At 42.3% G+C, this 13,262-nt stretch overlaps 1 protein-coding gene, 1 long non-coding RNA gene and 1 other non-coding gene across 11 annotated transcripts in view; 1 reads left to right on the top strand and 2 right to left on the bottom strand.

Annotated features, from left to right (window-relative positions):
* RNASE11 (ribonuclease A family member 11 (inactive)) overlaps nt 1-13,262 on the top strand; it is a 122,755-nt gene that overhangs the window by 59,331 nt on the left and 50,162 nt on the right. For 3 of the 9 annotated variants that reach the window (XM_045059641.1, XR_006599377.1, XR_006599376.1), the window contains exon 1: nt 8,957-9,759. The exons of 5 other annotated variants lie outside the window; for them this stretch is intronic. The gene's annotated coding sequence lies outside the window, so the exon portion shown is untranslated. Of the gene's footprint in view, nt 1-8,956; nt 9,760-13,262 lie in introns of those variants that run through there. One more of the 9 variants, XM_023255565.2, reaches the window with a different exon arrangement.
* Nucleotides 1,436-4,669, bottom strand: LOC111560991. Its single transcript, XR_002743351.2, has 3 exons — nt 4,092-4,669; nt 3,579-3,817; nt 1,436-2,667 (listed from the first exon to the last, which is right to left on the bottom strand). It is a non-coding gene; the product is annotated as an uncharacterized LOC111560991 (long non-coding RNA).
* On the bottom strand, nt 3,273-3,354 carry TRNAL-UAG. Its single transcript has one exon. It is a non-coding gene; the product is annotated as a tRNA-Leu (tRNA).

Below are 13,262 nucleotides of genomic sequence, written 5' to 3'. Positions count from 1 at the left end.
AGACCAAATATGCACATGGAGATGTTCTTTCATTAATAAGAAAGAAATACTAATTTAAACAAGAGGATATTGTTTCATCACCAAATCAGAAAATGTTGACTAATATGTAATACTGACCAAGATGCAGTGAGGACTTTCTTGTAGAATGGTACTACTTTCTGCAGGACATTGGGTGTTATAAATCAGGAACCTTGGGGTGTCTTGGGGTGACTTCAAGCCCCATGTTGGATGTAGAGATACTTAAAAAAATTTTTTTTAAATCTTTAAAAAAAGTAAATCAGGAACCTTAAAAAGATAATGTTTGATCAAGTATTCTATTCTACTCTTAGAAATTTATCATTCATACATGAAAAAAGGATATATGGCAAAACAGTTATTTGTGGGTGATTTGTATCTTTATATTTTTATGTATTTTTTCAAAATATATCACGTGTATACATTACATTAATAAAAAACAGTGTTTTAATCTTACAAAATGAAGTTTAAACATACTCTGTGTCACTGTGGAAGACATTTTGGCATTTTCTTATAAAACTAGACATACTGTTATCATACATCTAGGAATCATGTTCCTAGGTAACTACTACCCCCAATGGTAGAAAACTATGCCCACACAGAAACTTGCCCATTTATGTTTATAGCAGCTTTATGCCAAAACTTGGAAGTAATAAAGATGTCCTCTGACAGGTGATTAGGTAAATAAACTATGGTACATTGATACAAATGGAATATTCAGCACTAAGAAGAAATGGGACATTAAGCCATGAAATGATATGGAGAAACTTTAAATGCACATTCACTAAGTGAGAGAAGCCAATCTGAAAAGGCTTCATACTGCATGATTCCAAGTATACGACATTCTGGAAAATGCAAAATTATGGAGACAGTAAAAGTGGCTGCCAATGGTTGAAAGAAGGGAGGGGTGCATTGGCAGAACACAATTTTTAGGGCAGTGAAACTATTGTGTAAGATACTACAGTGTACTGGTGGATGTATGTCATTACACATTTGTCAAAACTCATGGAGTGTATAATACAAAGAGTAAATCCTAGTGTAAACTGATGTGGAAATGTTGGGGTTCAGAGCCTATGGCCAAGAGACAATTCTTGAGATGTCTTCAGTGCAAAAAGGTGGTTTTATTGAAGCACAGGGACAGGACCCATGGGCAGAAAGAGCTGCACTGGGGTTGTGATGGGTGACTGATTATATACCTTCAGATTGGGAGAGTTTAGGGATAGTCTAAGTCTCTAAGGTGTTTTGGAAACAAGGTTTTCAGGATCCTGAGGGGGCTGCCTGTTGTTGGGAAAAGATCATTTATTACTGTTTAGTAAAAACTCAGTCATGACACCCTTCAGATGTATATCAGGAGGCCATAAGCTTGGAGTATGATTGCCAACACATATCTTGAGGGTGGGCGGGGGAGGGGGGGGTAAGATATAAAGGAAGCTTCCAAAGGGATTTTTATATATTAAAGTAGACATACAGGATCCTGAGGGGTTGGGAAAGTGTTAAGCTACGACTGCCTTTTGCCCTTAGCAAAGTGTCATCATTGAGGCAGCTGAGCCTCAGAGGAAGGTCACTCTGCCTGTTTCAAGGCTTTGTCAGTGGGCTGTAGGCAGTAAAGGAATTTAATTTTTCATTTGCCTTTGTTTCCCACATCATAAACTATGGACTTTAGTTGATAATGATGTATAATTGTTCATTCACTGTAACAAATCTCACTAGTGCAGAATGTTGATGGTAAGGAGGCTGTGGGTGGGCAGAGAGGAGAGAAGGTACATAGAAACTCTGTATTTTCTTAGTTTTGCTATAAACCTAAAACTGCTAGTCATAGTTCAGACTGCTATAACAAAAGTACCATAGACTGGGTGGCTTAAACCAAAAATGTATCGCTCACAGTTCTGGAGACTGGGAAGTCCCAGATCCAGGGGCCAACACATGGTGTCTGACAAAGCTCTGCTTTTTGGCTTGTGGACAACTGCCTTGCCTCTGTATCCTTGCATGGGTAAGAGAGAAATCTCTCAGTTTCTGAGAAAAATATGGCCTCTTTTGTGAAAACCTCAGGTGGCCAAGATACTTCTTGGTGAGAGGTGGGTGAAAAGGAAGTGAACATCAAAGAGGAGTCATCAAAGTGACATGAAGGTGGCCTAGGAAACATGGAAGAGGGTTTGAATGGGGAGAGGGAAAGTAATAATAATAATAATAAAAAGACACAATAAAAATGTAGCATGAAAAGCCCCAAGACCTTGATTCTTGCAGAATCCTAGTTCCCTCCTCCATTTATTTCATTCTTTCTTCATGACAGTGCTGGGAAATTGCAGGGGATTTCCTTCTTGAGGGGAGCAGCCTGCCCAAATCCAGGAGTACTACTGTTGGGAAATAGGGACTGTCATGGCTGAAAAGTGCAGTGGGACGGCCCTTCTGAGAAGACACCACTAAGTAGTCCCTGAGCGTATCTTCTCTTTCCCACACTGAATCAGGTGCTGCACAGTTCTTGCAGTTGAGTGGTTTAGTCTCCAAATCTAAGTAGTCTCCAAGATAAGTAGATTCATTTGGAAGGACAGGGGAGTGGCTAAATCAACACCATTCACAGCACACACTCCCTAGGCCAGATGCAAGGAGTCAGCCAAGAATCAGCTTGGAAGTGTTTTGCAATCAGAAACCCACCTGCAAATGAAATTCAAAGTAACTGTTTACCTATCCAACCCCACCCCCATGAAGCAATCAAGCCTAGTGAAAGCTTGAACCCTGGTAAGTATTGGTTTTCTCATTCATTCATCATACTCAATTACAAAAGTAATGTGATTAAAATCCAAATCGGATCTGTGCAGGTTATTTTCGGAGTATAGAGCTGCAGCTCTTAAACCAGTGTCAGCAGTAGGCTGATGGGGGCAAACACACAATTTCTGGGAAGTGTTCCTGACCCGATGATGCCTAAACCGGGTCAAAAGAATGAATCAGTGCGAATGTGGATTTTACAAGAGTGAGACCAAAGGAGTTGCCGAGTGAGGGAACACAAAAGCAGTGCAAAAGCCTTGACAAGGAGTAAGTCGGGTGCAAATACAACCTGGAAGGGATTGTCAGAGGAGGTCGAAGTGGGAGATTATCGTGTAGTAAACCGAGGTGGTTTGATTGCCAACATAGATATCAGTGGACGGAAGTACGGAAGAACGGAGAAGAGGAATTACTATGAGTTATGTGAGTTATTGTTACGTAACCCTTTTTTCAGGGCCGAAGAGCTCGGGGTTTGTAGCTAGATTAAAACGCACTGATGGCAGTGGTGGGATTCGAACCCACGCCTCCGAAGAGACTGGAGCCTAAATCCAGCGCCTTAGACCGCTCGGCCACACTACCGCTTGGCATACAGACCTTTTTTTTAACCTTTAAGTTATATACCTATGCAGCATATGAGCTCAAAATTTGGAGTTTTCTTCTCGGTTAGTGGACTTCCCCGCAGGGTTTTCGTTCAACCCTACGGATCTGAACAAGAGAGGAGTCATCGTGTTCTCACACGCCTGTGAAGTGAAACATAAACTAGTCAACGATCATTACAGTGAATGTCCTTAGAAGATTTTTACCTTTTCTGTAACCTAGGCAATAAGACGCAGGAAAAAAAAAAAAAAAATCCCGCCGGCGACTTATTGCCCGTGATTAGAGAAGATTGAATAAGGGCCTCCTTGCCGTTGCGTCGTTGGTCTGTGGCTGTGAGCCTGAGTGCAAATGGAGTCTGAGTTCAGCTCCAGAAGGAAGCGCCCTTTCATTCACAGATCCGGCCAGCCTAACACAGAATTCCAGGGAACTCCTTGGTCGCCTCCTCCTGCAGATTCAGTCAGAATGGAGAGATTGGGTCGAGGTGCGGCCTTCTGGGTCAGTAACTACCGCACTGCTGTAGTATCGGAACTATTTCCCTTACGTAGGGACCGAAATGACCCCCCACCCCCACCCCACCAAGGGAGGTTGTGTTCCAGGAGCGTCCCCAGCCCAGGAAGGGGTGGGTTCGGGGCTTCCCTTGGGTGCAAGCCCCCTAGCTCCGTTCAATTTCTTTTAAAAGGAGCAGAGAGAAATCTAGATAAAAGTTTCATGAGTGATACCTGCGGTCTGCTGACCCAAAGTGGGATCTTGTACCTGTACATGAACTCTACCCGGCTCAAGGCCCTGGGTTCTGCCTTAGCTCTATTCTTTGCAGTTTCTGATTGGCCATTTCTGGGTCTTCAGAACCAGAAATTCTCCCAGGAATCTGTTTCCGAACTTCAAGGGCCCCTCCCCCACCCACCTCCTCTTGCCTTTCCTTGCCTGAGGGTTTTCCGAGACTTGGTGGCCTGAGGGTCGGGGGCTGGGGGTGCGCCGAGAGAGGCAAAATTGTTCTTCACTGGATCTTCACGGGGCGAGTGTCCCGCTAGCTCCCGCCCTCGCTGCCACGGTTGGGGGACGAAGAACAGAAAAGTTCTAGAAAAGTTGCTTGGAGATAGGGTGTCGAGAGCATTTGATGGATGTAGACCCAGGCGGGGAAATGGGGGTAGAAGGCTGGGGTCCGCGAAGGAAGAGTCCTGGACGGTCCAAGGTCAGAGGCGGGGTCTTCTTAGACGCCTCATCAGCAGCACCCCATTCCAGCCAGGCCCGGCTGCCTGGTGGGTCATCTCCCCTCCACTCCGCCACCTCCACCCTGCCCCAACCGGATCCCTCCTTGCACACAAGAAATTAAGTGCCTCCTGGTCGCTTCTTTTGCCTTCTGCTTTCCTCTCTCTAGTTCGAGTTCATGGGCAATCTGAGCAACCTGAGCAGAACTGGGTGTCCCCCAGTAGGCTCCAACCAAGTTCTCTTTCTCTCCGGAAGCTCCCAGAGTTAAGAGTGAGGTGCAATGGTCAGCTTGGAGGTGGTCAGCGCGGGAGGCCAGTGATCCACCGGTCTAGAGGACTGGTCAAGGGTGTGGCTTCTGCTCCCTACTCGCTAGAGGCAGAGGGATTCCAATACCCCTCCCGGGCCCTTTTGGCTGAAGTGTAGGACTTCTAAGAAATTTCACTTTGTGTTTCAGAATCCTCGGGAAAAAAGCGAGTGTGAACTGATGGCCTTCAGCAGTGCACAAAAGTCTTTGCCACTTTGGAAAGAATGATGTGGGAAGATTGTTGTTAATCTCAAATTGTGGAGAACATAGAAGTCATGTACAGCCACCTCTAAGTGTAAGATAAGGAAGCATCAGTTTGAAAGAAAGAAAAGACCTTGGGGCTTTTCATTACTTGAAAAAAGTGGGGAGGGAGAGAACAAATATTTAAAATATAGTTTAAGGGGCACCTGGCTGGCTCAATGGGTGGACAATGCGACCATTGATCTCAGTGACTTTAAGTCCCACGTTGGGCATGAAGCCTACTTAAAATAAAAATATTTAAATGTTAAAATAAAAATTTTAAATATTAATAAATTATTGCTAAAATATTTTTGAAATATTAAAAATATTTAAACTATTATGCCTCCTACTGAGCCAGATAAGAAACTTGGAGTCTATGGGTAGCTCTTGGGAAGGTCTTTTTTTTTTCTTTTGGTGATTTGGATGCTTTTTATTTCTTTGTGTTGCCTGATTGCTGCGCCTAAGACTTCCAATACTATGTCGAATTAACCGTGGCGGGAGTGGACATTCCTGTAGTGTTCCTGACCTTAGGAGGAAAGCTCTCAGTTTTTCCCCATTGAGGATGATATTAGCATTGGGTCTTTCATATATGGCTTTTATGATCTCGAGGTATGATCCTTCTATCCCTACTTTCTTGAAGGTTTTTATCAAGAAAGGATGCTGTATTTTGTCAAATGCTTTCTCTGCATCTATTGAGAGGATCATGTGATTCTTGTCCTTTCTTTTATTGATGTAATGAATCACATTGTTTTGTGGATATGGAACCAGCCCTGCATCCCAGGTATAAATCCCACTTGTTCATGAGTGAATAATTATTTTAATGTATTGTTGGATCCAGTTGGCTAATATCTTGTTGAGGATTTTTGCATCCATGTTCATCAGGGAAATTGGTCTATAGTTCTCCTTTTCAGTGGGGTCTTTGTCTAGTTTTGGAATCAAGGTAATGCTTGCTTCGCAGAAAGAGTTTGGAAGTTTTCCTTCCATTTCTATTTTTTGGAACAGCTTCAAGAGAATAGGTGTTAACTCTTCTTTCAATGTTTGGTAGAATTCCCCTGGAAAGCCATCTGGCCCTGGACTCTTGTTTTTTGGGAGATTTTTGATTACTAATTCGATTTCTTTGCTGGTTATGGGTCTGTTCAAATTTTCCATTTCTTCCTATTTCAGTTTTGGTAGTTTCTAGGAATTTTTTCATTTCTTCCAGATTGCCCATTTTATTGGCATGTAATTGCTCATAATATTCTCTTATTACTGTTTGTATTTCTGCTGTGTTTGTTGTGATCTCTCCTCTTTCATTCTTGATTTTATTTGGGTCCTTTCTTTTTTCTTTTTTATTGAACTGGCCAGTGGTTTATCAATTTTGTTGATTCTTTCAAAGAACCAGCTTCTGGTTTCATTGATCTGTTCTACTGTTTTTATTTTGTTTTGTTTTGGTTTGGTTTAGATAGCATTAATTTCTGCTCTAATCTTTATTATTTCCTGTCTTCTGCTGGTTTGGGGTTTTATTTGCTGTTCTTTTTCTGGCTCTTTAAGGTGAAGGGTTAGGTTATGTATCTGACCTTCCTTCTTTAGGAAGGCCTGGGTTGCTATATGCTTTATTCATATGACCACCTTTGGTGCATCCCAGAGGTTTTGGGCTGTGGTGTTATCATTTTCATTGACTTCTATGTACTTTTTAATTTCCTCTTTAACTTCTTGGTTAGCCCATTCATTCTTTAGTAGGATGGTCTTTAGTCTCCAAGTATTTGTTACCTTTCCAAATTTTTTCTTGTGGTTCATTTCAAGTTTCATAGTGTTATGGTCTGAAAATATGCACGTATGATCTTTTGTACTTGTTGAGGGCTGATTTGTGTTCCAGTGTGTGATATGATCTGTTCTGGAGAACATTCCATGTGCACTGGAGAAGAATGTATATTCCACTGCTTTAGGATGAAATATTCTGAATATATCTGCTAAGTCCATCTGGTCCAATGTGTCATTCAAAGCCACTGTTTCCTTGTTGATTTTCTGTTTAGATGATCTATCTATTGTTGTCAGTGGGGTGTTGAAGTCCCCTACTATTATGGTATTATTATCAATGAGTTTCTTTATGTTTGTGATTAATTGATTTATATATTTGGGTGCTTTCACATTTGGAGCATAAATTTTTACGGTGATAATACTCTTCTTCATCTCTTGTTATAGTCTTTATTTTAAAGTCTAGATTGTCTGATATAAGGATGGCTACTCCGGCTTTCTTTTGTTGACCATCAATCTGAAGGTGTCTTTAGGTCTAAAGTGGGTCTCTTGTAAACAGCATATAAATGAATCTTGTTTTCTTATCCATTCTGTTACCCTATGTCTTCTGATTCAAGCATTTAGTCCATTGATGTTTAGAGTGAGTACTGAAAGATATGAATTTATTGCTATTATGTTTCTCGTAGAGTTGGAGTTTCTCATGGTTTTCTCTGGTCTTTTCTAGTCTGTTGATTTTGGTCTTTTGTTTTTTTTCTGTCTTTTCTCCCCTCACAGAGTCCCCCTTAAAATTTCTTGCAGTTAGTGGTCACAAACTCCTTTAATTTTTGTATGTCTGGGAAACTTTTTATCTCTCCTTCTATTTTGAATGACAGCCTTGTTGGATAAAGAATTCTTGGCTGCATATTTTTCTGATTCAGCACATTGAATATATCCTGCCACTCCTTTCTGGCCTGTCAAGTTTCTGTGGATAGGTCTGCTGCAAACCTGATCTGTCTTTCCTTGTAGGTTAAGGACTTTTTCCCCTTGCTGCTTTCATGATTCTCTCCTTGCCTGAGTATTTTGTGAATTTGATGTTGATGGTCGGTTTTTGTTGAATCTAATGGGAGTCCTCTGTGCTTCCTGGATTTTGGTGTCTGTGTCTTTCCCCAGGTTAGGAAAGTTTTCCACTATGATTTGCTCACATAACCCTTTTATCCCTTTTTTTCTCTCTTCATCTTCTGGGACTCCTATGATTCTGACGTTGTTCCATTTTAATGAGTTGCTGATTTCTCTGATTCTTAAATTGGGCTCTTTTGCCTTAGTCTACCTCTTTTTTTTTTCTGCTTAATTATTCTCCATAAATTTGTCCTCTATATCGCTGATTCTCTGTTCTACCTCATCTATCCTTGCCACTGCAGCATCTATTAGAGATTGCAGCTCAGTTATAACATTTTTTATTTCATCCCAACTAGCTTTTACTTCTTTTATCTCCACACAAAGGGATTCTAAACTATTTTCAACCCCAGCTAGTATTATTATTATCATGATTCTAAATTCTGGTTAAGACATCTTGCTTGTATCTGTGTTGATTAAGTCCCTGGCTGTTGTTTCTTCCTGCTTTTTCTTTTGAGGTGAATTTCTTCGTTTCATCATTTTGAAGAAGAAAAGGAATTAATAAGGTAAAAAAATCAAAATTAAAAAATTAAAAACAACACACACACACACACACACACAAATCAAATAAATGATGCTAGATCCTAGGTGTGTTTTGGTCTAGGTGTTGAAAGGAGGTTGATAGATTAGAGAAAAAAGGGAAAAAGAAAAAAAAGGAAAACGTTTGCAACTGTGAAAAAAAATGACTACAATGAAATAGAATAAAATGAAACGATGGAAGTAAAATAGAATTTGAAAAATTTACAAAAAAGTAAAAAATATACTAGAAAAAATTTTTAAATATTTTAATAAAAATTGAAAATAAAAATAAATTTTTTCTTTCTATATTCAAGGAATAGAAACGAAAAAGAAAAAAAGAAAATTGAATACATGGACCAGCGAACAGACTGAAATACGATTGAAATTACATTGTTTACCCCTAGAAATGAAACTATGAAGCACTTTAGAGTCTGTAAACTAAGCAGGCGGAGAGACTGGTGTTCCTGAAGAGTGAGGTTGGCCCAGTGGGTGGGGTTAGTGTAACAGCTCCGTTCTCCACTAGATGGCGCTGCTTAGCTTACTGGGGCGGATTGTTGCGGCGCTTGTAGGCGTGTATGCGCGTGCGCGGGAGTGGTCAAAATGGTGTCACCCAACTGCCCGGTCTGTAGTATCTGAACTCCGTTTTCCCCGACCAGCAATCGCACACGTGTCCTTTGTCTCTGGCTTTTGTCCACTCCCCACGTTTACACTGTCCATGACCAAGCCGGCAGGTTGCCAGGCGGCACCTCCCTCCTGAATTTATCTCAGATGCGGCTGTGTTTCCCGGCCCCTCACTTCTGAGGGACTGTGGTTTTGACCGGTTCTGCCCCTCTGTAGGATCGTGTCAACGAGCAATGACCAGTGCCAGCTTCACCCAGGAACATTTATGGGACTGTGCTGCTGCTGTTGCCCAGAGACTGAGGCTGGGCGCCAGCCCATCCCAGAAGAAGTTCACACAGTTGTGTAGCAGCAGCGTTTCAGGAATTGTGGAAAATCACAACATGCATCTGGCACCAGGCTTCACCCTTAAGGAACTTGTTCCAGCACCAGCGAATGTCGAATGTCGTTGTTCTTTGCGGTCAGCGGAGACCTCTGGAATCGGCAGCGGTGGCCACACGGACTCTACCAAATGTCCTCCTAGCAGGGGAACCACTTCTCCCCGTGTGGCCCGAGAACTTCCCAGACCCCACTCTGCTCCTGGGAATTCGCCCTTCCCACCAGAGCACCACCAGGTACTGAGCTGAGGAGTTTCAGACTCTGCACTCCCCCTGTTTACAGTCTTAATGAAATTTAAACCCTTTCCTTTCTCCTTTCTCCTTTCTCCCTTTTTTGTTCAGTCCCTGTGGCTGTTTCCACTTTTCCACTTTCTCTCCAGCTGCTTTGGGGGGGGGGGTGCTTTTCCCATACTCTCCCCACGCCCCCCCCCCCCCCGTCTCTGTTCTCGCTCTGCAAGCATAAACAGCTCCCTGCCCTCTGCAGCTTCTCTCTCCCCCAGTTCACCTCGCTGTGCTGCGTACCTGTTGAGTTCTGTGGTAAATGTTGTGCAGATTGTTGTGCTAATCCTCAAATCCGTTTTCTAGGTGTGCAGGATGGTTTAGTGTTGATCTGGCTGTATTTCATGAATGTGAGACACAAAAAAAACTTCCATTCTGTTCCACCATCTTGGCTCCTCCCTTGGGAAGGTCTTTTGATGAGCTCTTACAGATGCGATTATACAGGCACACTTGTGTATGTGTATGTTAGGGCTAATTTGGTAAACACACACATTTAAATAAACCAGAGTTTATGTAACTATGTTTTAACTTAAAACACCACCAACACCAACATGTCATAAGGTGCAAGTGTTCTGGGCCCTTCTTGATCAGGCAATAAAAAGAACCAGTCAACAGGAAAGAACCTGGTTTACAGCAGAGCTCCCCTTGATCCTGGCATGCTGCATTTTCAGCATCCAAACAGACAGACTTGAAATCAGTTTCCTATCAGGAGAGAAAGTATTACCCTCTCTCGTACCTGGCTGAAATTCCTTTACTGACCAGTGTGCATGGCTTCCCCTATTGAATCACTGAATAGTGCTTGAGTACTCCTTGCTTACTTTGAACTCACTGGATCCTTCAGTGGAGGGAGGAGCCTTGGTCTACTTCCCTCAAGAAGTGGTTGCTATGTTGGATTGCACAGTAAAAGAAAGAAATGCCCAGAGACTCACAAGCCAGGTATCTCAGATTTCCTTTGTCACACATTTAATTGTCCAGTATCTGAAGCAAATACATAATGGCCCCTTTGGAAAGAAGCCTGATACAGATAAATGTGATGGGTTTATCTGACACATGGTTATTCTTCCCTCTTCAACACAGAATGCTAGTATTCTAAGCTCTAGCATTCTGCAATAATGCCAGAGAGTTTAACCCTGAATTTCCTGCTATCTTTACCTTGTTAATAGTCCAGATGATGAAAATTTATTTACAAGCAGTAAATTCAAGACCCTGATACTCAAACTGTGGTCCAGGCACCAGCAGGATCAGCATGTCCTGGTAAGTTATTAGAAATGCAGGGTCTTAGGTCTATTGAATTGGAATCTTAATAAGCTCCCCAAAGGTTAGAGAATTTTGACAGGGACTCTCTGTTCCAATCTACGTATCAAATGCCCCCATGGTCAATTTAGGGCATTTGAAAGTTCCCACCAGAATCCTTCTAGATCACCAGGAGACTCGCATTACATTGCAATGTAAAATTCTTTCTCTAGCTCCAGTACAGAGCCAGCCAAGTAGTGGCCTGTACTGTAAAAATAGTGCTCAAAATTAAATACTGGTGAATGGTATGTATTGGATGTATTTGGATGTATTTGGATGAATGTAATAGATAGTCTTTTGAGTATTTATTGAGCCCCTACTTAAATATTTAGTTCCTTTATGGTCTCACATGTTAATTACATTGTTCATCATAGTTTCTTTTTTTTTTTTTTTTAGCCAGAGAGAGACAGAGCATGAGCAGGGGAGGGGCAGAGAGACGGGAAGACACAGAATCTGAAGCAGGCTCCAGGCTCTGAGCTGTCAACACAGAGCCTGATGCGGGGCTCGAACTCACAAAGTGTGAGATCATGACCTGAGCTGAAGTCAGACATTAACCGACTGAGCCACCCAGGCGCCCCTACGTTGTTCATCATAGTAATGCAAAGCACTGTGATGTACTTATTCTTGCAAGTTTTCTAAAATAAATGTTCAAAGGAAAAGGAGAGAAGGGTAATCACTTTTCTCAGTTTTGACAGGGAGAATCAAACCTCTTCTTTTTAACTTGTATTTTTCCCTTACAATGTTCATCAGCTCAGGAAACCATCCTACTATCTTTAAGTCAGACTTCTAGGAACTCAGACCACTATCTCTAGTAACAAGCCAGGGAGCCAAGCAATAATTCTGTAATAATCAGCCCCAAATGGCCAAGACTTGATTAGCAACTGACAGCTTTCCTAATATTTGTCCCTGTTTCCAATTTAGGACCAACCAGAGAAAGCCAAATATGCACCCCTAACCAATCACATAGGATGCTTTGCTTCTAGGTAGACTGTCTATAGCTTCCCCATGCCAATGGTCTCCAATCAAGGCACACCTGAAGCCTTCCACTATAAAGCTTCCCCACTTTTCTGTCTGCCTTTGAGTCTCTGACAAAACTCAAATGATGATGGCTGACTTCCTTGCTACAGCAAACTCTGAATAAATAGGCTTTGCTGTTGTCATTTACTTGGTCTTCCTTTATTTCCACACTAGAATTAAAACTTTGCACAATAAAGGGGCGCCTGGGTGGCGCAGTCGGTTAAGCGTCCGACTTCAGCCAGGTCACGATCTCGCGGTCTGGGAGTTCGAGCCCCGCGTCGGGCTCTGGGCTGATGGCTCAGAGCCTGGAGCCTACTTCCGATTCTGTGTCTCCCTTTCTCTCTCTGCCCCTCCCCCGTTCATGCTCCCGTTCATGCTCTGTCTCTCTCTGTCCCAAAAATAAATAAACGTTGAAAAAAAAATTAAAAAAAAAAAACTTTGCACAATAAAAAGTTGAGGGGAAATGGATGAAATACAGACAAATATGCAAAAAAGTAATTAAAAATAATCCTAAGATCCCTACCAGGGGTCAAGTTGTTCTAGAGAACTTCTAATTGGCCAGAACACTCTGGAACAGGCCATTTTGATGTTGCTGTCTGGACCAGACTAGTGGAGCAGGCTCTTGGAACCTCCTGAGTCAGGCCAACCCAAGTGAGCTGAGGGCAGTGAGTGGCTGGAAGAATGAGAGAGATTGATGTAAGGTCCTGGGACAAACTTCAGGGGTAGGAAATAGACTGAATGTAGATAGGGTCTCTTGGGCAAAGGTTTAGTTATCCTGTGAAGAGAGGGAGGACCCTGAACCCAAAGACAGCTTCTGTGAAGGGGAACAAAAAACCATCAGGCCCATGGTTGTTGTTCTAGCTTCTCTTTTTGGAGGCTCCTTTGAGCATTTTGATTTCCTTTCAGATGTGTAACAAGCAGTCCACAGTTATAGGGAAGAATTCAGTCCATACAGAGAATAGAAAAGAATAGAAGCTTGCTCAGTTGTGACAGAGTGAGGATGAGGGAACAGATTTCAGGAAAAGGTTAAGAGGAGCCAAGAATGCAATGGGAGAAAAAGAGAGGAGAAACAGCAAGTAGGGAGGGGATGAGAAAGCTGTTGGGGTGCTGGTTTTGACTGTTTAGCAATGTTGCCTAAGGCCCGTGTCTCT

Source organism: Felis catus, chromosome B3, assembly GCF_018350175.1.
Source record: "Felis catus isolate Fca126 chromosome B3, F.catus_Fca126_mat1.0, whole genome shotgun sequence".
In the NCBI taxonomy this organism is placed as follows: Eukaryota; Metazoa; Chordata; class Mammalia; order Carnivora; family Felidae; genus Felis; species Felis catus.
This window is presented reverse-complemented; position numbering and strand designations above follow the sequence as displayed.